Source organism: Balaenoptera borealis (genome assembly GCF_965194805.1).
Source record: "Balaenoptera borealis genome assembly, chromosome: 16".
NCBI classification, from domain to species: Eukaryota; Metazoa; Chordata; class Mammalia; order Artiodactyla; family Balaenopteridae; genus Balaenoptera; species Balaenoptera borealis.
In genome coordinates, this window is record NC_138872.1 from 64,001,389 (window position 1) to 64,026,574 (window position 25,186).

Sequence of the window (25,186 nt, forward strand, 5' to 3'; positions counted from 1 at the left end):
CAGTTGAAATAACAGGGAGTCCCCAGCATCTCCAGCTATCATCAGCCCCGGAACCATCTTACTGAGTGTGCCTCAGGTATAACAAGGCATGGTCATAAAATACTGTAGGGTTTGCTTGCCCAATTTCATTACTGTAGCAGCTGGGTTTTGTTTTCGCTTCTGTTTTTCAGAGTTAACTTTTCTTTTGTTGCTGATATTTGCTTCCTTTTGAAGGCTATGCAGTTACAGGTCACATTGCATGATCTGGCCCTGCCACTCTCCCCACTGCTCCCTTGGTTCCAGCCACACTGACCTCTCCACTGCTTTTTGAACACGCCAGGTACCATCCTCCTCAGGGCTTTGCTCATCCATTCCCTCCTGCCTGAAGTTCACGTCCCTTGAAACTGACATGATTCACCACCTCACTTGATTCAGCTTCAGCTCTTGGCCCAAATGTCATCTCTTTTGAAAAACCTTTCCTGACCACCCAGTTTGAAGTAGCAGCCCCTTCCCATCACTCTCCATCTCTTTACTCTGCTTTATTAGTAAAAGCACTCATTACTAACCAGTATAAATTGCACATTTATTTGCTTATCTTTTATGGTGCCTTCCCCCCAACTAGAACATAAGTTCCACCAGAAGAGGAGTTTTTATGTTTTGTTTGCTGCTGGGTCCCCAGTACCTAGGATAATTCCTGGTATGTAGGTGGTGCTCAGCAATATTAGTTGAATGCAGAAATCATATTGTCACTAATAGTTTAAATATTTTCTCTCCCCCACTAAGATTTAGCCATTTTTATGAAATGATTCAATCTTATTATTCTGTATTCCCCCCGGAGCCTAGCAGAGTGCTGAGCACATAGAGGGCCCCAGGGAGTATTTATGAGAGGAATGAATGACTAGGCAAGCACATTCACACTCTTGTTTAACCCAAACACTCGCATGTACAAGCAAGATTCTCAAGTGGAGATTTCTCCTAATTTTATTTCCCAGCTTTAAGCTGGCATCCAGTATAATTAGATCTGCCTTTCTATAGCTAACTTCTCACGTACAGACAGCCAAAGTGGTTTTGTACACATAGCATCTAATTCTTGTACGTAGCAATAAGCATCCATCTAACTTGTATGTTTTTACTCATTAACAGAAGAGTTCTCTTTTCCCCCAAACAAGAACTGACCCTGACCACCAACCTGTAAAACAGATCAATAGGGAATGGCTCTGGTCAGGGGACCTGACTCCTTGCCCATGGGACCTCTCCTTGTCGCATCACAACCGTGAGCTCTGGGTCTCTCTAGCGACATTGGGAACAATTCTAGTGCTGAGAACAAGGAGTGCCTCTGTCTCCTTAAGATGGCATACAAATATCCCTTGTTCTCCTTTCCTTCTTCTGTCGTCAATGACAACTCTTCTGGCTGTGTGTCTAGAAGGTGGATAACCTCATGCGAGCTAGCAAGCCTGGGCAGGAGTGCAAGTAAAACAATCAAGACAGCCTAGCTGGGGATGTTGTCCTCACTGCCTAATTCCAGGGGTTTCCTTTTGGCTTGATCGGGGGCCTTTATGAGAAGAGGCTTCTTAACATATATGTATACCTTATATTTATATTATATATTACATGTATATTATAGTTATAGAATATAATGTGTGTGCATACATATACATATATATATGTATGCACACACACACCATGTGTTACACACTATATTAGTGCATTAAATGCTCTACATTCTCACATTTACATTGGGCGGTAGGGACTATTCCTATCACACCCATTTTACAGAGGAAGAGATGAAGGCTTAGAGAGGTGATCTTATCACTTACTTAGGGGCACAAGGAGACAGAGCCCTAGAAACCAGGTGTGACTTTCAACCTCTACCTACAGAGGAAGAGAGGAGGAATGACTTCTTTCACCAATTGCATTTGAGAGCTCTGAGATCAGATTGCCGCAGCCCTTAACTCTCACTGGGCTCCCAGGCGGCCAATGGCCAGTCCCTAGGAGATGGTGCCCAGTGTCTTGACTTACTGAGATTGCAGCTGGGCTGATGGCTGGCCAGTGTGAACTCCATGCTGATAGGAGGTGCTGCCTTCGAGGAGGCTCTTCCATCCTATGTCAATGCTGGATGGTGCCGGGGCCCAGCCAGACAGCGTCCATCAATCCACATTTCCTGGGGGCCTGCTCTGCACCAGGCACTGTGCTAGGTGCTGGGGATGTGCAGTGATCATGATGGCCAAGGCCTACCAGGCCAGCAGAGGATCCATAGCCTGCAGCCCCCAGCTGTGCCCTGGGCTAGATGCCTTTGTTCAGTGCATGGAGGTACAGCCCTGGCCTTTATTTTCATGGAGCTGCTCATCAAAAGGTGGGGAAAAAATGCATAAGCCTACTGAATACACCATTCGTATAAGAGTGACAAGGGAGGCACAGGAATGTATGAAAAAGGACACTGAGCCAGATCAGGGAGAGTCAGAAAAATCTCTCCAGATATAAATATTTGATCTGAGATGAGAAAGATGAGTGAGAGTAAATGATGTGGTGTGTGTGTGTGTGTGTGTGTGTGTGTGTGTATAAGAGAAGGAGGGGCAGAGCCTGGAACCCAAGCTAAGGGAAGAACTTGTAGGAAGAGGAAGCATGATGCTCAAGGCCGTGCAAGAAGTCCGGCATGATGGGAGCCCAGTGAGCAAAGGGTGGAGCGGTGTACAACGCAGATTAAACCAGGCTACCTTTAGTCCAGTCTCAGTGTGACATTGTGATAAAGAAAGACAAATCTAAACCCCAAGAAATGGCTTAATACTCACATTTTTCTCACCATATCATGGGCTTATCATCTAAATCACATCTATCCAAGATGCATGGAAGGCTCAGTTTCCATTGGTATTGACATTTGAGCCCTCCATTTAAGCTCCTGTGGATTTTATTCTTTCATCAATAAGACTCAAGGCTCTCACTGACCCTTCAATCACGTTCTGAGAACCTTTGTCAAGTCCCATCCCATTCACCTGATTGGTCTCTCCTTAGCTTGAATGGGCTCCCCTTTCTCACAGTTTTGCAGACATCGTTCAGAATGCAGTGGTCATATACAGACTTGGACAAAGAGGGCATTGGGTAGCCATGAGATAACAAAAACATTTCCTGTGTTTGGAACTGTGAGGCCTTTTATGACTTACTGGGGATGTCTCCAGACTCCTAAATTGTTTGAAATTTTAAAAAAATGACCTTGAACATAAATGATCTTTGGGTAACAAGTGAGAAAATTCATATTTCTAAAGCAGGAAGCCATATTAAGTACTTTCCAAAAGGAGGTCTATTGTATTTGCCAGGAAAAAGGAAGTTCAGGCATATACCCCTGACTACCTATGTTCTTCTTCCATTTCAGACTCTCTAAAAAGGCACCGGGCCTGGGATTCTATATTTCCAAGCACCCCGTGCTCACTAATTTCTCTATAGAAGAAGAGCAGGTGGGCCGGTTGCCACAAAGTACCTAAGAGGAAACTTGTCGGAGTTTGGTTTATTGGAACAGAAATGACAGAATGTCAGTTTTCTTCCTAACTGCATGTCATCATCAGGAATCAAATAAGCAATTACACAAGGCTAAACTGAATTCATTTTAAATTCAGATGGGCAGCCTGCACCTAGGATGCCCCACCAAGGGGATACAGCCTTTCTAACTATGTGTGTAGTAATAGCAAACCCATGGGTGGTGGGTCTTTGAGCCGTGCTACCTCTCTCCTGCTCAGGGTTGGCCTGAAATTGTCACTAACAACTTCCCACCTGGTCTTTCCACATCCACTCTCCTGATCTGTCATGCCCTACTCCAAGCCTACAGCTGTGAAAAGTGGCAGCGATATAGCTCTAATGGTAGAATTTTAGGCATCAAGTCAAAGTATGGGGATGTGTCCATAAAAGATCAGGCCCTTTGTGACTCGTCCCAGGGGCTCTATAGAGCATCTTTGCAATTGGTCCTGCCAAGTAACATGGTAGTCCTTGAAGGTGAGAAAAAGAGAATGAAAGAAAATCTCATTTTTTTTTAATGTCAGTCACTAGATGACACATGATTAAATGAACTAATCCATTTTAGCTCGTTTAATTCTTAAAATAACCCTCTGAAATAGGTATTACTGTAATTCTTTCCATTTTTACAAAATCTTAGTTGCCAGAGACAGTCTCGTTGTGTATTCATGTTCTCCACTATATTTCCTTGCCTTTATTGATTAGTTTTGGACCACATGACATGTTATAGCCATTGGGCTGTAAGCAAAAGTGATCCATGTCACTTCCTGGCCAAGGTAGTTAAGACGCCTCCTCCTACTCTCTCTTCTCCTATTGCAGCAAACATGGAGGCCACATGGTCCAAATGGTGCACTACCAAGATGGAGGATGGTAGTGTTAATTATGCTTACACACTCATATTTGAAAGAGTTTTTAGAAGGCTAATACTTCTCCAACATCACAGCCAAGTTCATTTCTTCTTCTTGTACACTTTCAGTAACAAAGAGCTCACCACCTCCTGAGCTCCTTATATGTAATTAAGCTCTGTGTCAAATAGCCCTTGCTTGCAAACAGAACATCTTTCTCAGTATTTAGATAGAAGCACTCTGTCCTCTGTGAGTTTTCCTTTTCCCCAGCTTAGTTTTTTAAAGCTGTTCCTTTCTTTTGCTTGGTGTTGAGTTCACTCACCTCTCATATCTCAAGCAGGAAGACAGAAGCCCATAGAGGGTAAGTGATGCATCAAAACATAAACCATTCCTTACTGACAGAACCTGGCATTGAACACTCTAAGTTCCCTGAGGGAAAGGATTTGAGTCTGTTTGATTCACTCACTGTTGCATCCTAGAACAGTTCCTGGCACATGGCAGGTACCCAGTTAATATTTATTGAGAAAATGAATGAACCCAAGAGTCCCAACTCTCAGTCACTTTTTTCTTTTTCCTTTAAACAACGTAAAGAAATCAACAGGCAATCATAACTTCCATGCTAAACTCATATCTTGGAACCCTTGGGCACAAAACACTATAACACATCTATAATCCAAATAAAACAAGTATCAAATAGGCTTGGGCTTATAAGGCACTTAAACTTGGCAAAAAGTTTGTGTGTGTGTGTGTGTGTGTGTGTATACGTATCTTAAAGATGATGGTGAACATATATTTGACCACCCCACCTCCCATTCCCACAGCTTTAACTTTGTTGGATCTATAGTAAACCATTTCTCACGGAAAGTGTTCCAGATGCCCTGCATTCTAATTCTCTCCACCAATATCATGATAATCTCTAAAGGCTTATTAACACACACATATTTTCAGGCATATTTCAAAAGCTTGGATAATAGCTTCATGGATTAGAGTTAAGCACAGTAACAGAATGTACCTAGCTTTTGACATTTAAATTATTTACTTTTTTCTTTTTTGCTGCGATGTGGCATTATAATAAGGGTAAACTTTTCTTTTGAAAAGATGAATACGATTCTGGGATGAAAAATGAACACTGGTTAAAAAAACCACAGATAACTATACCCTGGCATGATGCCATTATGTTTAGGCAATAATTTAAATATGTCTGCCTTACTCCCCAGTGGATGAGGCAACATATTCCTGAGAAAAAAATAGTTGGGGGGATGGGTGCAAATCCCAGCTCTGGTGTTAGCTGTTGTGATCCAGCTTTTCATTATGTGTAAAATGAGAATAAGATAAAATTCATTTATTCATTCATTTAAAAAATAGCTTGGAACTCCTAAGATACGTCATGCACTGAAAGTTTAATTGCTTTCTGTAATAAAGGGAAGAGCAGTCACTAACTAGCTAGTTATCTGAGTGACTAAGTGGGTAGGTAGATGGATAGATATGTAGGTGGATGGATGGATGGACGGATGGATGAACAGCCAGATATATAGGAAGGATGGTAGAGAGCCTTTGTTTGCATTTCCAGGATTACCCCCTTTCATCCAATAATAGCCATCCAATTCTTTTTAGGGAATCACTCTTCATCATTCTCTGCCCATATGTTTTACATGGATCTGGCCGTAACCATTACCAACAGACCCATCCTGGCCAATGAGACCACTGAGACTGATTCAAGGCTAGGCAGAGCCCAATAGCTCTAATTCCAGACCTAGGGCAGGCATGACCTAGAGAGAGGCAACAATTTTCTACTGGACTTGGATTTAGGAGGGTCTAATCCTGGCTTTGCTTGGTAGGTTGTGGGTGCACACCAAGAGAGCTTGCCTAGGAGTGAAACCACCAGAGGGGAAAGCAGAGGTGTGGGAAGGAAAAAAGTAGGATATTGAGTAAATGATTTGAACATCTGATTTCTGCCATGCTTGATACTAACATCTAGGCTTTTGAATTCATGTGAGATTTTACATCTCCACTTTGTTTTGCATAAGTTTTTCTTTTGGTCTTTTGCAATGAAAAGCGTTCTAAAAAAACAGATACCTAACTCATAGGGACTCAGCTATTGCACAGTGTGCTATGGAGGATGTAAAATAGAATCAATCACAGCATCCCATTCACTGCCTCTTCGATGAGTAACCACAGCCTGTGGGCCACGTGACCTGCCTAAACTTTGGGATACAGTCTATAATCTAATTTCAAATTCAACAATTTGAAAGCCAATGGCATGGGGCTACTTCTCAAATATTTGATATTTAGTATATCAAATATACAAATATTTGCATTTTAGTGGCCAAAAAGCGAGGCCAAATATTCTACTAATGGCCTTCCATTTAACTGAGTAAGCAAGCTCAGTTTTGAGAATGCATCCCTTCCTGCCAAGGATCTCAATAAAACTATTCCACTTTGAATTCACTTTGAATGAACCAAGAGAATGTAGATGGTAAACATGTTTATTTTCCCCAAAGCAGTCCTTGCGTATAAAATATTGCTCAACATTGTTTTTGATAGATGATATCCTCCCAGGGTCTTTCCAGCTTTAAAACCCTGAGATTGCATGAAAAGAGCAGTGAGAAACTTCTCTTTGCATCATCATGTAAAATCCTCCGAGCTCAGCAGAGTGCCCAGCACAGAGAAGGTTCTTAGTAAGTATTTGGTGAATAATTAATGAATAAATTTCGACTCCTCCAGAATCCTCATTCCCCTACCTGCTCACTTAGGAGGACCCCAGTAGAGAAGGCTCATAAGAGGCAATTAGATTCCAAAGAAACAATCCCGGAGAGTCAAAATGTCCCTTAAAATTCCTCTTAAGCTCCCCACGCTCTGAAGAAGTAGATCATTTCTCAGTACCTCCAACTGAGTCCATTCTCCCTCCATCTTGAACAGACTACTGTGTCTTGGGCTGAGCAAGTGATGAAGAGGCTGAGTTGTGTTTAAGCAAATCATGCTGACTAAAAACAGCAGCCTGGCCCTCAGCATGGGGAAACACTCGTACTATGAGAGGCAAAGGGACTAGGGGAGGGATCTGTAGAATCAGATTTTCCATCTTCTGCTTTCTCAGCCTGTGGGTGGGATGGAGGTTGAAATAATCTATGTGATTAAAAAGATTCTCTCTCCTCTTCCTTGGTCTCCTTCTCCTTCGTCCCTCCCTCCCTCTCTCCCTTCCCTTCTCTCCCCTCTCTCTTCTTCTCTTGCCTTCCCCACTACCCATCCCATATCGTATAATTTGGATGACTAAAATATACTTCTGATGCAACTATGTTGTTCAACTGTTGTGCCACTATACCTTCACAGACCAGTGAATGCCCCCAGTAAAAGGCACAAAAAGGAGATTTCCCTCTGTCCCCTGATGCCCATGCTAATACAGAACATTCCAGGGTTGGTAGAAAGTATTCTTTGTGTCCTTCCTCTTTCCGTATTCTGGTGATCTTGAGGAAGCAGAAAGATCAGAGGGAAATGCTTCAAGCAAGCTCCACATTAGACTCTAAAAACCACGATGATTCATTCTTTTTCCATCCAAACAAAATCCCTGTCTTTATAGTAAATGTGATGAATAGAAACGGCATCCTCAGAGATTTATGTACATCTTACAGGCTTTTTCCCCCCTTTCTCTCTCTTCTTCCCCGTCTTCTTTTCATTTTGCCGTGCAACAAACTTTCACAAGGAAGGGTTTTATAGGAAATCCATGTCTAGGGATTTATTCAGGCTTTTGTCATAAATTATGGCAACATAGAACCAGTCTCTTGATATACAATTCCAAATATTTCAACAAGGTGATTACAATAAAGTCCTCGGCTCTCTTCAGCTGGAGTAGGGCTTGTGAGCGTGCAGCTGCTCTCCCAGATATGAGTGAGACAAACGTGATACAAAGGCTTCCTTTGAGGAGAAGGCAAGGCTTTTGGAAGGGAAGGCAGTTTTTCCTCCAAAGAATACTATGTTGAAATAGAATTGTCTTTTTAAAACCCAGATCAGCATCTAATCTATGGGGCACAGAAATGACAGCATGCAAGACTAAAGAATTTCCCTGGATGAGAAATGACCTCGTCCCTGATTCATCTTTGCAGTTAATATAATGACCTTTAAAATCAAGTTGCTGAGAATCGGACAAACTTTAAAAAAATCAAGCATGAAAGCCCCAAAAAGATGATAAGGGATTGTTTAAATGCCTGCTAATTGGGCGCCACGCCATCTGTGACCTACAACGTAAACCAAGGGAGCAAGAGAGCCATTTTCCTCACAATTTCTGGATAAAAATCTAATGTGAGAATTAAGAAGTACTTCAATGATCAATTTCCATTCTGAGCCAAATTTCTATGGCCCGGCCAACCCTAGATGCAGCCTTCGTGGAGGCCACTAGGGATGGTCAGTGGTCCAGCTGACCATCTCAGATAAGCAAGATGGTCCCCTCCATCCATTAGATGAGGCTGTTGATTCATTTCAACTTTGAGCAGGAACTTGTGAATCCCTTCAGTTTCAACAGATTGAGTTTTATCTGCAGAAGCCTGGATCTTCTTTGTCCTTCATTTCTCAACGTTACTGCCACCTCCTCCAGAGGTCCTCCCTGGTCACTTCATGAAAAGACACTCCCCGTACCCAGTCACTAGCTACCATTCCCCATTTTATTTTCTTCATGTGTTTTAATATCTACACTTCCTCATTAACATATTTATTTATTTATTTATTTATTTATTTATTTATTGTCTCTCTCCCTCCATAGAACCTAACTGAAAATCCTTTTCACCATGGTGTTGGCACCTAGAACAGTGCCTGGAACCCTGCAGCTGAGGAAAAAAAAATTCTGAATTATAAAACGGCTGTCCTTTCTAAAAATAATTTTTCCACGTGTACTTTATTTTGTGGAAGCCAAATGTATTCTTAAATAATTTAGAAGATTCTTCCAGTTGATAAAGTAGATGTGGTATATATATATATATATATATATATATATATATATATATATATATATATATAAAATGGAATACTACACAGTCATTAAAAAAATGAAATAATGCCATTTGCAGCAACATGGATGGACCTAGAGATTATCATGCTTAGTGAAGTAAGCCCATGGAGAACAGATTGGTGGTTGCCAAGGAGGAGAGGGTGGTTAGGGTTGGGGGAGGGATGGAGTGGGAGTTTGGGATTAGCAGATGCAAACTATTATATATAGAATGGATAAACAACAAGGTCCTACTGTATAGCACAGGGAACTATATTCAATAACACATAATAAACCAGAATAGAAAAGAATATATATATATATATATATATATAATATCTGATTCACTTTTGCTGTACAGCAGAAATTAACACAACATTGTAAATCAACTGTACTTTAATAAAATTAAAAAAAAAAAGAAGATTCTTCCACATGAAATTCCACAAAAGAATCCTACAGCCCACTCCACGAGGACATGAAGGGACAATTTCACCCTCTGTCTTTCAGGAGCACAATAGATACAATTGGAAACACGAGTCCACTTTGGAAACTGTTGAGGCACCTATGGCATGTCCGGTCTTCTGGAAGCAGATGTTGACTTGGAGTCTGGGGTACAAGGTGTTTATTAGGAATCAACACCGGGGAAAGGAAGCAGGCTGGAGACAGAGGTAGTAAGAGGTGGAATCACAGTGCAGGCAGGTCTTAGCTCTGGAGCAAGTACTGGGTAACATCAGAGTGACCCACGTGAGACATTAGATCATACCGCTGCTTCACTAAATCACAGGCTGTGGGCTGACCTGGGGCCTGAATCTCTGCAGCTGGGGCCGACCCTGAAGGAGCTGAGAGCTGGAGGTCATCTTCCAGCCACACTCCATAGAGCTGGGCAGGGGATCCCTCCTCTGAGGGGCGCCTGGACAGGGCACCTCCTCCACACTTCAACGCTGCAAACTTCAAGCGCAAACCAGCGCTTTTAGAAGTCTGGCTACTGGGTGTCCATTGAGTTCCCGCTGTCTTCAAAGATGAGCCACAAATAGTCCAATTCCTAAATTAGCATTCATGTCCTGTAAGTGCTTGCTGACTTGGCAGCAACAATAATTTCACAAATAATGATGTTATCCGAGGCAAAAGTTGCATTAGATCAATTACCACTCTATTTCGGTGCCATCTCAGTAGCGCTCAGTGTTTATTTCAGTTCACGTATTTTTAAACCAAAGCTCTCAGGCTTCTGAACCACAGCCATGAATGCACCTTCCTTTTCCAGTCCTTGACAGCATCTTGCTCACATTTTGAACTAAAGACTAATGATTTGAATATCCTCCACCCCAATCTCGCTTCTCAGCTCCCTTTCTTTGTGTCCTTTAATTTGGGGGGAGGGGGAGTGGTTGTTCAGCTACAAGGGGAGTCAAAAACTTAAGGCTCAAAAAAGAAAGGAGAGAATATTGATATCATAGGAGAATGAAAGGAGATGAATTTAAACTGAGACAGGAGAAACTTTGTGTTAGATTAGGAACGTTTTCCTATTGGATAAGGATGTTGAACACGGGTGAGCTGTCAAGAGAAATCATTAGACCTCAGATGCACACCTATGTGGCTGGTGTTTGGGACTGAATTGTGTTGCCCCCAAAATTCACATGTTGAAATCCTAACCCCCTCCCTGTACCTCAGAATGTGAATTTATTTGGAAATAACGTTGTTAGAGAAGTTGAAGTGAGGCCATTAGAGTGGGCCCTAATCCAGAATGACTGGTGTCTTTCTAAAAAGGGGAAATTTGGACATAGACATAGAGGAAAGATGGTGTGAAGAGACATGGGGAAGAGAAAGCCATTGTTCTGAGTTGACTATCTGTGTCTCCCTCCCTACCCGCCCCCCTGCCTGTGCCTCTCCGTTACTCTCACACGACTACGATAATCACAACGCTTCTGACACCAGATGTGGGCGGAGGGTTCCCCACACCAAGCAATTCTAAAACCCCAGCTGGGTGTCGTACAACTTAACTCAATTCTGACACTGTCTACCTGGAGACAGCATCAGATCCCACAGGTTAAGGGCTCATTCCCACAAGACTGCCCCCCTACTTCAGATGCCAATCACAAGTACGAGATCCCCAGATGACCCACAACTTCTGTCAGACTTGGCTACAAATCAGAGGCTCCCATGACCTCCTCCCACTTGGATTTGAAGATGTGCTAGTACAGCTCACAGAACCCAGGGAAACACATTTACCAGTTTATTAAAGGATGTGACAAAGGAGACATGTACAGCCAGATGAAGTGACATATAGGGTGAGGTCTGTGAGGGTCCCAAGTGCAGGATCTTCTGTCCCTGTGGAGTTGGCGTGCGTCACCCTCCCAGTATGTGGACGTGCTCGCCAACCTGAAAGCTCTCTGAACCCCATATTATTGGGATTTTATGGAGGCTTCCTCGTGTGGGCATGATCCATTATTAACTCCATTTCCAGCCCCTCTTCCCTCTCTGGAGAATGCAGGTGGGGCTGAAAATTCCAAGCTTCTAATCATGGCTTAGTCTTTCTGGTGATCAGCCCCCATCCAGGAGCCCACCCAGAGTCACCTCAGTAGAACAAAAGGTGCTCCTAGGGCTCTTATCACTTAGGAAGTTTTAAGGGTTTTAGGAGCTCTGTGCCCGGTATTGAGGGCAAGGACCAATCTTTATATTTTCTATTATCTCACACTCTAAAATTATATGTTGAAACCCAAGTCCCCAACATGATAGTATTTAGAGGTGAAGCCTCTGTTTAAGCTGCTTGGGTTCTGGTACTTTGTTAAGGTGGCCCTAGCAAACTAACCCAGCTGGATAAAATCAAGTGAAGACTAGTTGATGCTTATGAACTGTCCTAGCTCCAGGCGGAAGGACTCACTGTGTCTCAGAAAGTAGGGGAATTTAGAGGAGAGAGTCCTGCTGTCATGTAGGAGACCCATGAGAATATGAGAAAATCACCTCCTTCTCCCTTCACCCTCCTCTCCAACATTATATTTACCCTTCCATTCCCTGACCTCGGGTCTTTCTCTATATCTATTAAACAGTAGATGCATTGGCTGTGACATGGGGCTCCCTGCATTTCAGGGCCCTTGTTTATCAAATGGACATAATAAAATAATCAATGTGCAAGTGCTGTTGAGAGGAATCCATAGAATAATACAAGTAAAGTACAGGTAAATAGCAAGTGCTCAGTAAACAGACACCATAACCACCATTATTGGGTGAGCAAGAGCTTTACATTTTACTTTATCCATTGGCATTCATCACTGTGAGTAATGATAAGAAATTATAATTAATGGATGAATCGTTATTATTATTGGTACATCAAAGCCCTCTTCTAATCTCTCTGTCATTCCTGGGATGTGTCATAGATCACACAAGCCTCTGTTCAAAACCTGGCTCTACAATTTACAAGTGGCGAGACCTGGGTAAGATGCTTAAGGGGTTTGCAGAGATGGATATGTAAGGGGGGGAGCCTAAAGACACTGAAAGGGGGGTCAGGGAAACACATCCGTCCTGATGAAGGAGGAGTTCAGTGGAGAAAAGAGGGTGGAGGACACAGTAACTGGGTGGTTTTAAAACATCAGGGTAACTTTGGGGAAGAGGCAAGAACAGTGATTATTTTGTTTCTGACACCTCTCCATGCCCCACTGTAGTTGGTTAGTATTGAAGGTAGAGCCCTTTGTCCTTAGCACCAAACTCCTTAGGTCTTGATCACAGTCAGCCACCCATATCCAGGAGTTCTGCACCCACAAAGGGCTGACTGTCCTGCCCCATTTTATATAAGGGACTTGAGCATTGTGGATTTTGATATGGGGGTGGTCCTGGAATCAATCCCCTGTGAATACTGAGGGATGATTGTGTCTTATTGGAGATAAAAATCACAAACATCTTCAAATCTACCAGGGACCAAGAAGTATTTCAACTATTGTGATAATAATAGTTTGGGATATTTTGTTTGTTGGTTGGTCTTTGGTGATTTTTGTCATTTTGACCCCTCCTCTGTGCCAGGAACTCTGGTCACCACCTTGGATATATTGTTCACGCTCTTAACAATTCCATAATGTAGTCCATATTGTTACCCCATCTTAGAGAGATAAGAGATCATAGGGGCAGGAGTCAAGGTGGTGGTGTGGGAAGACATAGAGTTCACATCTCCCCACGACTAGGGAGGCTGCAGGACACTGGTGGGGGACCTCGAAGCCCAAGGAGACGGGAGGAACCCCCAAGCAAACCGGTAGGATGTGGGGGGATTGAGGGGGGAGAAGTGGAGCCTGGACAGGACCGGCACCCGTGAGGGGTGGCTGAGAGGGGGGATGGGTTCCCACACCTGGAGGGACCCTTGGGGGCTCAGATCGGGGGGAGCGCACCCAGCGTATCCCCTGCCCAATCAGCCAGGGAAGTCTGCCTGGCTCTCAGGCTGGGTCCTATGCCCTCAGAGGCCCTCTCTGGGCTGTGTTTGTCCTGGGGGCATAGGAGGGAGGCCAGGGGAGAGCAGGAGAGGCAGGCAGGTGGGGTCCTCCGGGACCAGAGGAGCAGTAGAGGAGCGGAGGGCGTTTGCCCCGCCCACTCAAGCCCAGGAAGTCTGCTGGGCTACCAAGTGGGGTCGCCCACCCTCTGAGACCGGAGGTGGGGAGCATGCCTGGGCCCCTTTTGCTCTGTTGAGGCTAAACCCTAACCCCCACAACCCACACCCCACAGGGCCTTTTCCAGCCCTGTAGGTCCTAAGCATAGGCCCCGCCCTCCACAGCCAAGACCTCTTCCACCTTTTATTTTTTTTCCTCCTCTTTTTTTACTATTGTGGTCTGTTTTACCTTCTGTTTGTTGTTTCATCTATATTTTTATTTTTGTATTCTTTTTAACATATCTGTTAGTTTCTTAATCTAATTTTATTTTTTACTTTGTTATTGTTCTCCTTTTTTTTTTTCTTTTTGCTGCCCTGCACAGCCTGTGGGATCTTGGTTCATGAGCCAGGGGTCGGGCCAAAGTTCCTGCGGTGGGAGCTCCGAGTGTGAACCACTGGACTAACAGAGAACGTCAGACCTCAGGGAATATTCATCAGATTGAGGTCTCCCGGAGGTCCTCATATCAGCACCAAGAGCCAGCTCTACCCAACAGCCTACAAACTCAGGTGTTGGAAGCCTCAGGCCAAACAACCAGTAAGAAAGGAACACAATCCCACTCATTAAAAAAAAAAAAAAAAAAAATGAGATGGCAAAAAAATGTGTCACAGATGAAGGAGCAAGGTAAAAACCTACAAGACCAAATAAATGAAGAGGAAATAGGCAATCTAACTGAAAAAGAATTCAGAGTAATAACAGTAAAGATGATCCAGAATCTCAGAAATAGAATGGAGACACGGTTTGAGAAAATACAAGAAATGTTTAACAAAGATCTAGAAGAACTAAAGAACAAACAAACAGAGATGAACAACAAAATAACTGAAATGAAAAATACACTAGAAGGAATCCATAACAGAATAACTGAGGCAGAAGAACAAATAAGTGAGCTGGAAGACAAAATGGTGGAAATAACTGCCAAGGAGCAGAATAAAGAAAAAAGAATGAAAAGAATTGAAGACAATCTCAGAGACCTCTGGGACAACACTAAATGCACCAACATTCGAATTATAGGGGTCCCAGAAGAAGAAGAGAAAAAGAAAGGGTTTGGAAAATATTTGAAGAGATTATAGTGGAAAAATTCCCTAACATGGGATAAGAAATAGTCACCCAAGTCCAGGAAGCACAGAGAATCCCATACAGGATAAACCCTGGGATAAACACACCAAGACACATATTAATCAAACTAACAAAAATTAAATTCAAACAAAAAAATATTAAAAACAGCAAGGGAAAAACAAAAAATAACATACAAAGGAATCCCCATAAGGTTATTAGCTGATTTTTCAGCAGAAACTCTGCATGCCAGAAGGGAGTGGCAGGGTATACTTAAAGTGATGAAAGAGAAGAACCTACAACCAAGATTACTCTACCTAGCAAGGATCTCGTTCAGATTCAGTGGAGAAATTAAAAGCTTTTCAGACAAGCAAAAGCTAAGAGAATTCAGCATCACCAAACCAGCTCTACAATAAATGCTAAAGGAACTTCTCTAAGTGAGAAACACAAGAGAAGAAAAGTACCTACAAAAACAAACCCAAAACAATTAAGAAATGGTAATAGGAACATACATATCAATAATTACCTTAAACGTGAATAGATTAAATGCTCCAACCAAAAGACACAGGCTTGCTGAATGGATACAAAAACAAGACCCATATATATGCTGTCTACAAGAGACCCACTTCAGACTTAGGGACACATACAGACTGAAAGTGAGGGGATGGAAAAAGATTTTCTATGCAAATGGAAATCAAAAGAAAGACTCATATCAGATAAAATAGACTTTAAAATAAAGAATGTTACAAGAGACAAGGAAGGACACTACATAATGATCAAGGGATCAATCCAAGAAGAAGATATAACAATTATAAATATATATGCACCCAATATAGGAGCACCTCAATACATAAGGCAAATACTAACAGCTATAAAAGAGGAAATCAAAAGTAACACAATAATAGTGGGGGACTTTAACACCTCACTTACACCAATGGACAGATCATCCAAACACAAAATTAATAAGGAAACACAAGCTTTAAATGACACAATAGACCAGATAGATTTAATTGATATCTATAGGACATTCCATCCATAAACAGCAGATTACACTTTCTTCTCAAGTGCGCACGGACCATTCTCCAGGATAGATCACACCTTGGGTCACAAATCAAGCCTCAGTAAATTTAAGAAAATTGAAATCATATCAAGCATCTTTTCTGACCACAACACTATGAGATTAGAAATCAATTACAGGGAAAAAAACGTAAAAAACACAAACACATGGAGGCTAAACAATACGTTACTAAATAACCAAGAGATCACTGAAGAAATCAAAGAGGAAATCAAAAAATACCTAGAGACAAATGATAACGAAAACACGACGATCCAAAACCTATGGGATGCAGCAAAAGCAGTTCTCAGAGGGAAGTTTATAGCTCTACAAGCCTACCTCAAGAAACAAGAAAAATCTCAAATAAACAATCTAACCTTACACCTAAAGGAACTAGAGAAAGAAGAACAAACAAAACCCAAAGTTAGCAGAAGGAAAGAAATCATAAAGATCAGAGCAGAAATAAATGAAATAGAAACAAAGAAAACAATTGCAAAGATCAATAAAATTAAAAGCTGGTTCTTTGAGAAGATAAACAAAATTGATAAACCATTAGCCAGACTCATCAAGAAAAAGAGGGAGAGGACTCAAATCATTAAAATTAGAAATGAAAAAGGAGAAGTTACAACAGACACAGCAGAAATACAAAGCATCCTAAGAGACTACTACAAGCAACTCTATGCCAATAAAATGGACAACCTGGAAGAAATAGACAAATTCTCAGAAATGCACAACCTTCCGAGACTGAACCAGGAAGAAATAGAAAATATGAACAGACCAATCACAAGTAATGAAATTGAAACTGTGATTAAAAATCTTCCAACAAACAAAAGTCCAGGACCAGATGGCTTCACAGGTGAATTCTATCAAACATTTAGAGAAGAGCTAACACCCATCCTTCTCAAACTCTTCCAAAAAATTGCAGAGGAAGGAACACCCCCAAACTCATTCTATGAGGCCACCATCACCCTGATACCAAAACCAGATAAAGATACTGCAAAAAAAGAAAATTACAGACCAATATCACTGATGAATATAGGTGCAAAAATCCTCATCAAAATACTAGCAAACAGAATCCAACAACACATTAAAAGGATCATACACCATGATCAAGTGGGGTTTATCCGAGGGATGCAAGGATTCTTCAATATACACAAATCAATCAATGTGATATACCATATTAACAAATTGAAGAAGAAACACCATATGATCATCTCAATAGATGCAGAAAAAGCTTTTGACAAAATTCAACACCCATTTATGATAAAAGCTCTCCAGAAACGGCATAGAGGGAACCTACCTCAACATAATAAAGGCCATATACGACAAACCCACAGCAAACATCATTCTCAACGGTGAAAAACTGAAAGCATTTCCTCTAAGATCAGGAACGAGACAAGGATGTCCACTCTCGCCACTATTATTCAACATAGTTTTGGAAGTCCTAGCCACGGCAGTCAGAAAAGAAAAAGAAATAAAAGGAATACAAATTGGAAAAGAAGAAGTAAAACTGTCACTGTTTGCAGATGACATGATACTGTACATAGAGAATCCTAAAGATGCCACCAGAAAACTACTAGAGCTAATCAATGAATTTGGTAAAGTTGCAGGATACAAAATTAATGCACAGAAATCTCTTGCATTCCTATACACTAATGATGAAAAATCTGAAAGAGAAATTAAGGAAACACTCCCATTTACCATTGCAACAAAAAGAATAAAGTACCCAGGAATAAACCTACCTAGGGAGACAAAAGACCTGTATGCAGAAAACTATAAGATACTGATGAAAGAAATTAAAGATGATACCAACAGATGGAGAGATATACCATGTTCTTGGATTGGAAGAATCAATATTGTGAAAATGACTATACGATCCAAAGCAATCTACAGATTCAGTGCAATCCCTATCAAACTATCAATGGCATTTTTTTACAGAACTAGAACAAATAATTCTAAAATGTGTATGGAGACACAAAAGACCCCGAATAGCCAAAGCAATCTCGAGAAAGAAAAATGGAGCTGGTGGAATCAGACTCCCTGACTTCAGACTATACTACAAAGCTATCAGTAATCAAGACAATATGGTACTGGCACAAAAACAGAAACATAGATCAATGGAACAGGATAGAAAACCCAGAGATAAACCCACGCACCTATGGTCAACTAATCTATGACAAAGGAGGCAAGGATATACAATGGAGAAAAGACAGTTTCTTCAATAAGTGGTGCTGGGAAAACTGGACAGCTACATGTAAAAGAATGAAATTAGAACACTCCCTAACACCATACACAAAAATAAACTCAAAATGGATTAGAGACCTAAATGTAAGACCAGACACTATAAAACTCTTAGAGGAAAACATAGGAAGAACACTCTTTGACATAAATTACAGCAAGATCTTTTTTGATCCACCTCCTAGATTAATGGAAATAAAAACAAAAATAAACAAATGGGACAAAAAATATTTGCAAATGAATCAACGGACAAAGGATTAATCTCCAAAATATATAAACAGCTCATGCAACTCAATATTAAAAAAACAAACAACCCAATCAAAAAACGGGCAGAAGACCCAAATAGACATTTCTCCAAAGAGGACATTCAGATGGCCAAGAAGCACATGAAAAGCTGCTCAACATCACTAATTATTAGAGAAATGCAAATCAAAACTACAATGAGATATCACCTCACACCAGTTAGAATGGGCATCATCAGAAAATCTACAAACAATAAATGCTGGAGAGGGTGTGGAGAAAAGGGAACCCTCTTGCACTGTTGGTGGGAATGTAAATTGTTACAGCCACTATGGAGAACAGTATGGAGGTTCCTTAAAAAACTAAAAATAGAATTACCATATGACCCAGCAATCCCACTATGGGAATAAACCCAGAGAAAACCATAATTCAAAAAGACACATGCACCCCAATGTTCATTGCAGTACTATTTACAATAGCCAGGTCATGGAAGCAACCTAAATGCCCATCAACAGATGAATGGATAAAGAATATGTGGTATATATATACAACGGAATATTACTCAGCCATAAAACGAAACGAAACAAAATTGAGTCATGGAACAAAATTGAGTCATTTGTTGAGACGTGGATGGATCTAGAGACTGTCATACAAAGTGAAGTAAGTCAGAAAGAGAAAAACAAATATCGCATACTAACGCATATATGTGGAACCTAGAAAAATGGTACAGATGAACCGGTTTGCAGGGCAGAAATTTAGACACAGATGTAGAGAACAAACATATGGACACCAAGGGGGAAAGCAGCAGGGGGTGGGGGTGGGGGTGTGATGAATTGGGGGCTTGGGATTGACGTGTATACACTGATGTGTATAAAGTTGATGACTAATAAGAACCTGATGTATAAAAAAATAAATAAAATAAAATTCAAAAATTCAAAAAAAAAAAAAAAGATGCCACCAGAAAACTACTAGAGCTAATCAATGAATTTGGTAAGGTTGCAGAATACAAAATTAATGCACAGAAATCTCTGGCATTCCTATACACTAACAATGAAAAATCAGAAAGAGAAATTAAGGAAACAATCCCATTTACCATCACAACAAAAAGAATAGAATACCTAAGAATAAACCTACCTAAGGAGGCAAAAGACTTGTATTCAGAAAACTATAAAACGCTGATGAAAGAAATCAAAGGTGATATAAACCGATGGGCTAATGAAACTTAAAAGCTTTTGCACAGCAAAGGAAACCATAAACAAGACAAAAAGACAGCCCTCAGGATGGGAGAAAATATTTACAAATGAAACAGCAGATTAATCTCCAAAATATACAAACAGCTCATGGAGCTCAATATCAAAAAAACAAAGAATCCAATTAAAAAATGGGCAGAAGACCTAAATAGACATTTCACCAAATAAGACATATGGATGGCCAAGAGGCACATGAAAAGATGCTCAACATCACTAATTATTAGAGAAATGAAAATCAAAACTACAATAAGGTATCACCTCACACCAGCCAGAATGGCCATTATCAAAAAAATCTAGGAACGATAAATGTTGGAAAGGGTGTGGTGAAAAGGGAACCCTCCTGCCCTATTGGTGGGAATGTAAATTGATACAACCACTATGGAGAACAGTATGGAGGTTCCTTAAAAAACTAAAAATAGAATTACCATATGACCCAGCAATCCCACCACTGGGCATATACCCTGAAAACCATAATTCAAAAAGAGTCATGTACCACAATGTTCATTGCAGCACTATTTACAATAGCCAGGACATGGAAGCAACCTAAATGTCCATCAACAGATGAATGGATAAAGAAGATGTTGTACATATATACAATGGAATATTACTCAGCCATAAAAAGAAACGAAACTGAGTTATTTGTAGTGAGGTGGATGGACCTAGAGTCTGTCATACAGAGTGAAGTAAGTCAGAAAGAGAAAAACAAATACCATATGCTAATGCATATATATAGAATCTAAAAAGAAAAAATGGTACTGATGAACCTAGTGGCAGGGCAGGATAAAGACGTAGACATAGAGAATGCACTTGAGGACACGGGCCAGGGAGAGGGAAGCTGGGGCGAAGTTAGAGTAGCATCAACATATGTACACAACCAAATGTAATATAGTTAGCTAGTGGGAAGCAGCAGCATAGCACAGGGAGATCAGCTCGGTGCTTTGCGACAACCTAGAGGGGTGGTATAGGGAGGGTGGGAGGGAGGCTCAAAAGGGAGGGGATATAGGAATATATTTATGCATATGGCTGATTCACTTTGTTCTACAACAGAAACTAACACAGTATTGTGAAGCAGTTATTCTCCAATAAAGATCTATTAAAAAAAAGAGAGAGAGATCGTAGGGGCTTTCAGAGGTGAAGTAACTTGCTCAAGTTTCCACAGTTAGTAAGTGTCAGAGGCAGGATTTGAACCCTGGCAGTTGGAACCCAGATGGGGGCCAGTTAATCCTGCTAGGGCTGCCATAACAAAGTACCACAGACTGGGTGCTTACACAACGGACATTTATTTTCTCACAGTTCTGGAGACTGGAAGTTCAAGGTCAAGGTGTTGGTTTCTTCCCAGGCCCCTCTTCTTGGCTTGCAGATGACCATCTTCTCCCTGTGTCTTTACATGGTGTTCCCTCTGTCCATGTCTATGTCCAAATTTCCTCTTCTTATAAGGAAATCCATCAGATTGGATGAAGGCACACCATAATGACCTCATTTTAACTCAGTTACCTCTTTTAAAGACGTTGTCTCCAAATACAGTCACATTCTGAAACACTGGGTGTTAGGATTTCCAGATATGACCTTTTGGGGAATGCAGTGGGGCCCATAGCAACCCCCCAAACCTGGGTTTCCTCAGGTGTGAAACACGTACCATTGATAAAGTAGCATGGTTTCAGATATGACCTGGACAGGTGTACCAGCACTGAACTGTACCTAGAGAAAGTGATTCTCTTTTCAGATCTCTTCCAGTTACTCAGATCACACAAGAGAGATAGTCTCGGCTGGGTGCTAATGACTAATATTTCTCCATAGCTTATCGGTCTCCTCTTTGAACAAAGACAGCTATCAGGCTAACTAACTAGAATATAAAGCCTTGCTTACTTGTATTTGTTTTTCCAGTGACTTCTTTGCCAAGGCCAAGAAAACCAGCCTTTCCTTTTAAGGAACTGATATGATGTTTCCTTTTCAAATAAATGTATCTTTTAAAAAAGAGTGAGTCCATTTAAAGAAACAAAAGTAGTGAGCAAATCGGAGTCAGAGTGGTTCACAGAGATGACAGTCCGTGGAGGGTTCCTGCAATGACTGAAGTTAAGGAGACTCTTGTCTGTACTGTAGCCACAGGTATGACGGAAACAAAAGGAATCCATAAATCAAAGGCTGAGAAGAAAAAATTCCTGAAGGGATGTCCCAGCTGGGGGTTGTGGGAGCAACTGTGTAGGGTCTCATTCTAAGATTCTGGGGTCTTAAGTTGATGTTACCAAGCTGATTGACCATTTCCTACCAGAGGAGTGGTCCCCACTTTGGGAATCCTTTTCTTTTCAGTATTCAGCCTCTGACCCTCACCCCATCTCCTATTTCTCCATCCCAGATGGGGCTAAGAGTGGGTCAGTTTCAACATTGTCTCTGAATTTACTGAAGCCATCCCACCAGCCAGGGCCAGGATGTCGCCTTTGGTCATTCATCACAGCCCATTTCTTCAAGGATTTTCCCAGAAGCTCTTTGGGAAGGAGCTTAGGGAAACACATGGATTCCAGTGCCAGCTTCATTATTTAGCAACTCTTGGTCTTTGAACAGGTTTCATGACCTTACTGGGTCTCAGTCTCCTCATCAGTAAAGTGGGACTAAGAATAGATGGCTATGAGGATCAAACCGGAAATATCCTCTATAATGAACTCCTGGCACATTGTAAGCATTCAATAAATAGTAGATATTATTAGCTTCCCCCAAGGCAGAGAAATGTAAATGTGTACCTGCCAAGTGTTCTGGGAGGGTAGCCAAAGTACCCCACCTCGGACATGAAAATTCTTCCCAGCCTTAAGTTTGGGATCTATTCTGTAATACATCTACATTCATTTTAATATAAAAATAATGCTTTAAATTATCGTCAAGGAGAATTAGTGCTCCAGAAAAAAAGTGGGTTTTAAGTATCCTCTGCCATGAGCCCATCATTCTCCTGGATATAAACAATTGGAGCTTTGAGAGGCAGGCAGGGATTACGTCCCTTTAACTTGACGGTTCTCAACAAAGAGGAATTTTGCCCACAGGCAGGGATGACATCCCTTTAACTCGATGGTTCTCAACAAAGAGGAATTTTGCCCACAGGGGACAGTTAGCAATGTCTGGAGACATTTCTGGTCGTCATATCTGGGGGTCAGGTGCTACTGGCATCTACTGGGTAGAGACCAGGGTCGTCTATACATCCTACAATGCACAGGACAGCCCCTCACAACAAAAACTACCTAGTCCCAAATGTCAGTAGTGCCCATGTTAAGAAAGCGTGCTGTAGGGTTATCCAGAAGGCTTTGCTGCTGAAGTTAGACTGAGTTTTTCATTCTCTTCCTCCCCTGCCCCCACCAGTCTCTCCCCAGTCTCTCTCCATTTTTGAGTATTGTGGCCCAAAGTGTGGAGTAATGGAATGTTGCAATTGTAGGCAAGCTGTGTTGAGAAACCCTACTTTAAAATGGGGGTAGGAGGAGATTAGGGCAAAAGGAGGCATTTATTTTGCCCTATTATTCACACCCATTTAGACCAAATCCCTGAGCTAGCATCCACCAGACACCAAATGTTGTCCTGGGCCTGCATCAGTCCAGGAGTTCTCTGGAGTGATAGACTCTTCCATCGAAAGATGGCCATAGTGACCTGAGCCAGACCTTAGCCAAGCCAGGGAGAGGACAGTTGGGCTCTTCCACATTCTCTGCCTAAACCCACCTTCCTATTCTGGGTACTTCCAACTCTTTCCCCCAGTTCCAACCAGGTTCATATTCTCAACTATGTAGCTAAGATCTGCCTGCTATATTAGTCAGTGTTCTTCAGAGAAACAGAACCAATAGGATGTGTATATATCTGGTAAGAGATTTATTATAAGGAATTGGCTTACACAATTACGGAGGCCAGTGAGCCCAAACCTGCAGTATAGGCTGGCTGGCTAGAGACCCAGGAGAGTTGATGGGACAGTTCCAGTGTGAAGTCAGTCTGCTAAAGAACTGCCTTTTGCTCAGGGAGGTGCATCTTTCTGTTCTATTCAGGCCTTCAACTGATTGGATGACGCCCACCCACATTACAGAGGCATATGTGCCATGTGTTTGCCATGTCTGCTGGATTATTTCTGCCAGTTTAATGATGGTCACTTAAGCCTTGACACATGCTCTGAATCCTCTAGCTTGAAGGAACCAAATTTCTATCCAAGTTAATATCCCTGGAGAAGCATTAACACAGGAGGAAAAAAGAGTGAGGTTGTCCCACATGGAGTCAGCATGCCTGGGTCAGGACTTGGGGCTAGCCTTGTCAAGACAGGAGAGGATGTCCAGTTCTCTCTATTTCCACACCTGGGGCCCAGAACAGTTCCCTTGCACCTGCTGGGGTACATGTTCTGCTCATCTGTTGCTCCTTTTTAGTGGATCCCAGGATCCAGGTACAGGAACTGATACCAGGAAGCCACATTGGGGTCATAGGTTCAAGCCATATCCTCCAGTCCAGTGTTACCAACAATAAAGCTGATATTTTAACAGCTATTTGTTCCTATGCCTATTTCTCGATTCATAATGCAAAGGTGAACAAGTGATGTTTCTAAATAGCACATTACAGGGGACAAAAGCCAAACTTCTACTCTATGGGTTGGTCCAGAATCAAGGAGTGGGAGCAGCTAAGAGAAAATGTTCTTCAGCTGCAGAGTCAGAGTCTGCTTTGGGTGAGATGGTATGGACCACATCCCACATTCCACATCCTAACCCATTGTGTTTATCAGACAGTTAGCTGTGGGCTAATTATGCCTCTGTGCATGGGGAATTGTAACCAGTTTACACAACAGACACAGGGGACATCAGGAGGTCTGCAGGATGCACACTGTGGTTGACCAGTTGGCCAGTTGTTTTGCTCTTGTTGCTCTCCATCAAGTTTAGTTTTGTTTCTATTTTATTAACTTCTACAAAGACAGGGAGGAAACTGTGATGGGATTGGCAGGCCAGATAGTAAAACAAGATCCCTCTGTACATCAGTCACTTCCAAAGACTGGGCTCCGAAGACCATCTAAAGTCATTTGATCTATTTAACAACACAGGAGTCCCTGAGTCAGTCCCATTTATTTCAGTGCTGAGGTTAATGGGTTAATGGGCTTCAAGGTCTCTTAGCCAACAGCTTGCTGACTGCCAGTCCTTTGTGTTGAAAAGATATCTTTAAAATACATTGACTCAAAAGCTCATAGGAATAAATGTATCCTGGGGAAGATGGAACTCTAGGCCAAGCATGGGGTGTCTTTTAATTGTCCATTGTAATGCAGTCATTGGTCACTTCATCTAGAATATCCCCATTTCCCACACCAAAAAGTTACTTGCTAAGCACTTGCCCGTCTTTCTGTTACTTCCTATCTGCAACCTGAACCATTTGGAGAGAGACTTTCTCATTTACACAGAAACCCACATATTGTATGATCCCACTTACGTAAAATGTCCACA

The 25,186-nt window shown here is 41.7% G+C and overlaps 1 long non-coding RNA gene across 6 annotated transcripts in view; it reads right to left on the reverse strand.

The window, feature by feature from the left end:
* LOC309614376 overlaps window positions 1-25,186 on the reverse strand; it is a 60,753-nt gene that overhangs the window by 11,842 nt on the left and 23,725 nt on the right. Inside the window, exon 4 of one of the 6 annotated variants that reach the window (XR_014236134.1) lies at window positions 20,745-21,180. The exons of 4 other annotated variants lie outside the window; for them this stretch is intronic. This is a non-coding gene — a long non-coding RNA (uncharacterized lncRNA). Of the gene's footprint in view, window positions 1-20,744; window positions 21,928-25,186 lie in introns of those variants that run through there. One more of the 6 variants, XR_014236135.1, reaches the window with a different exon arrangement.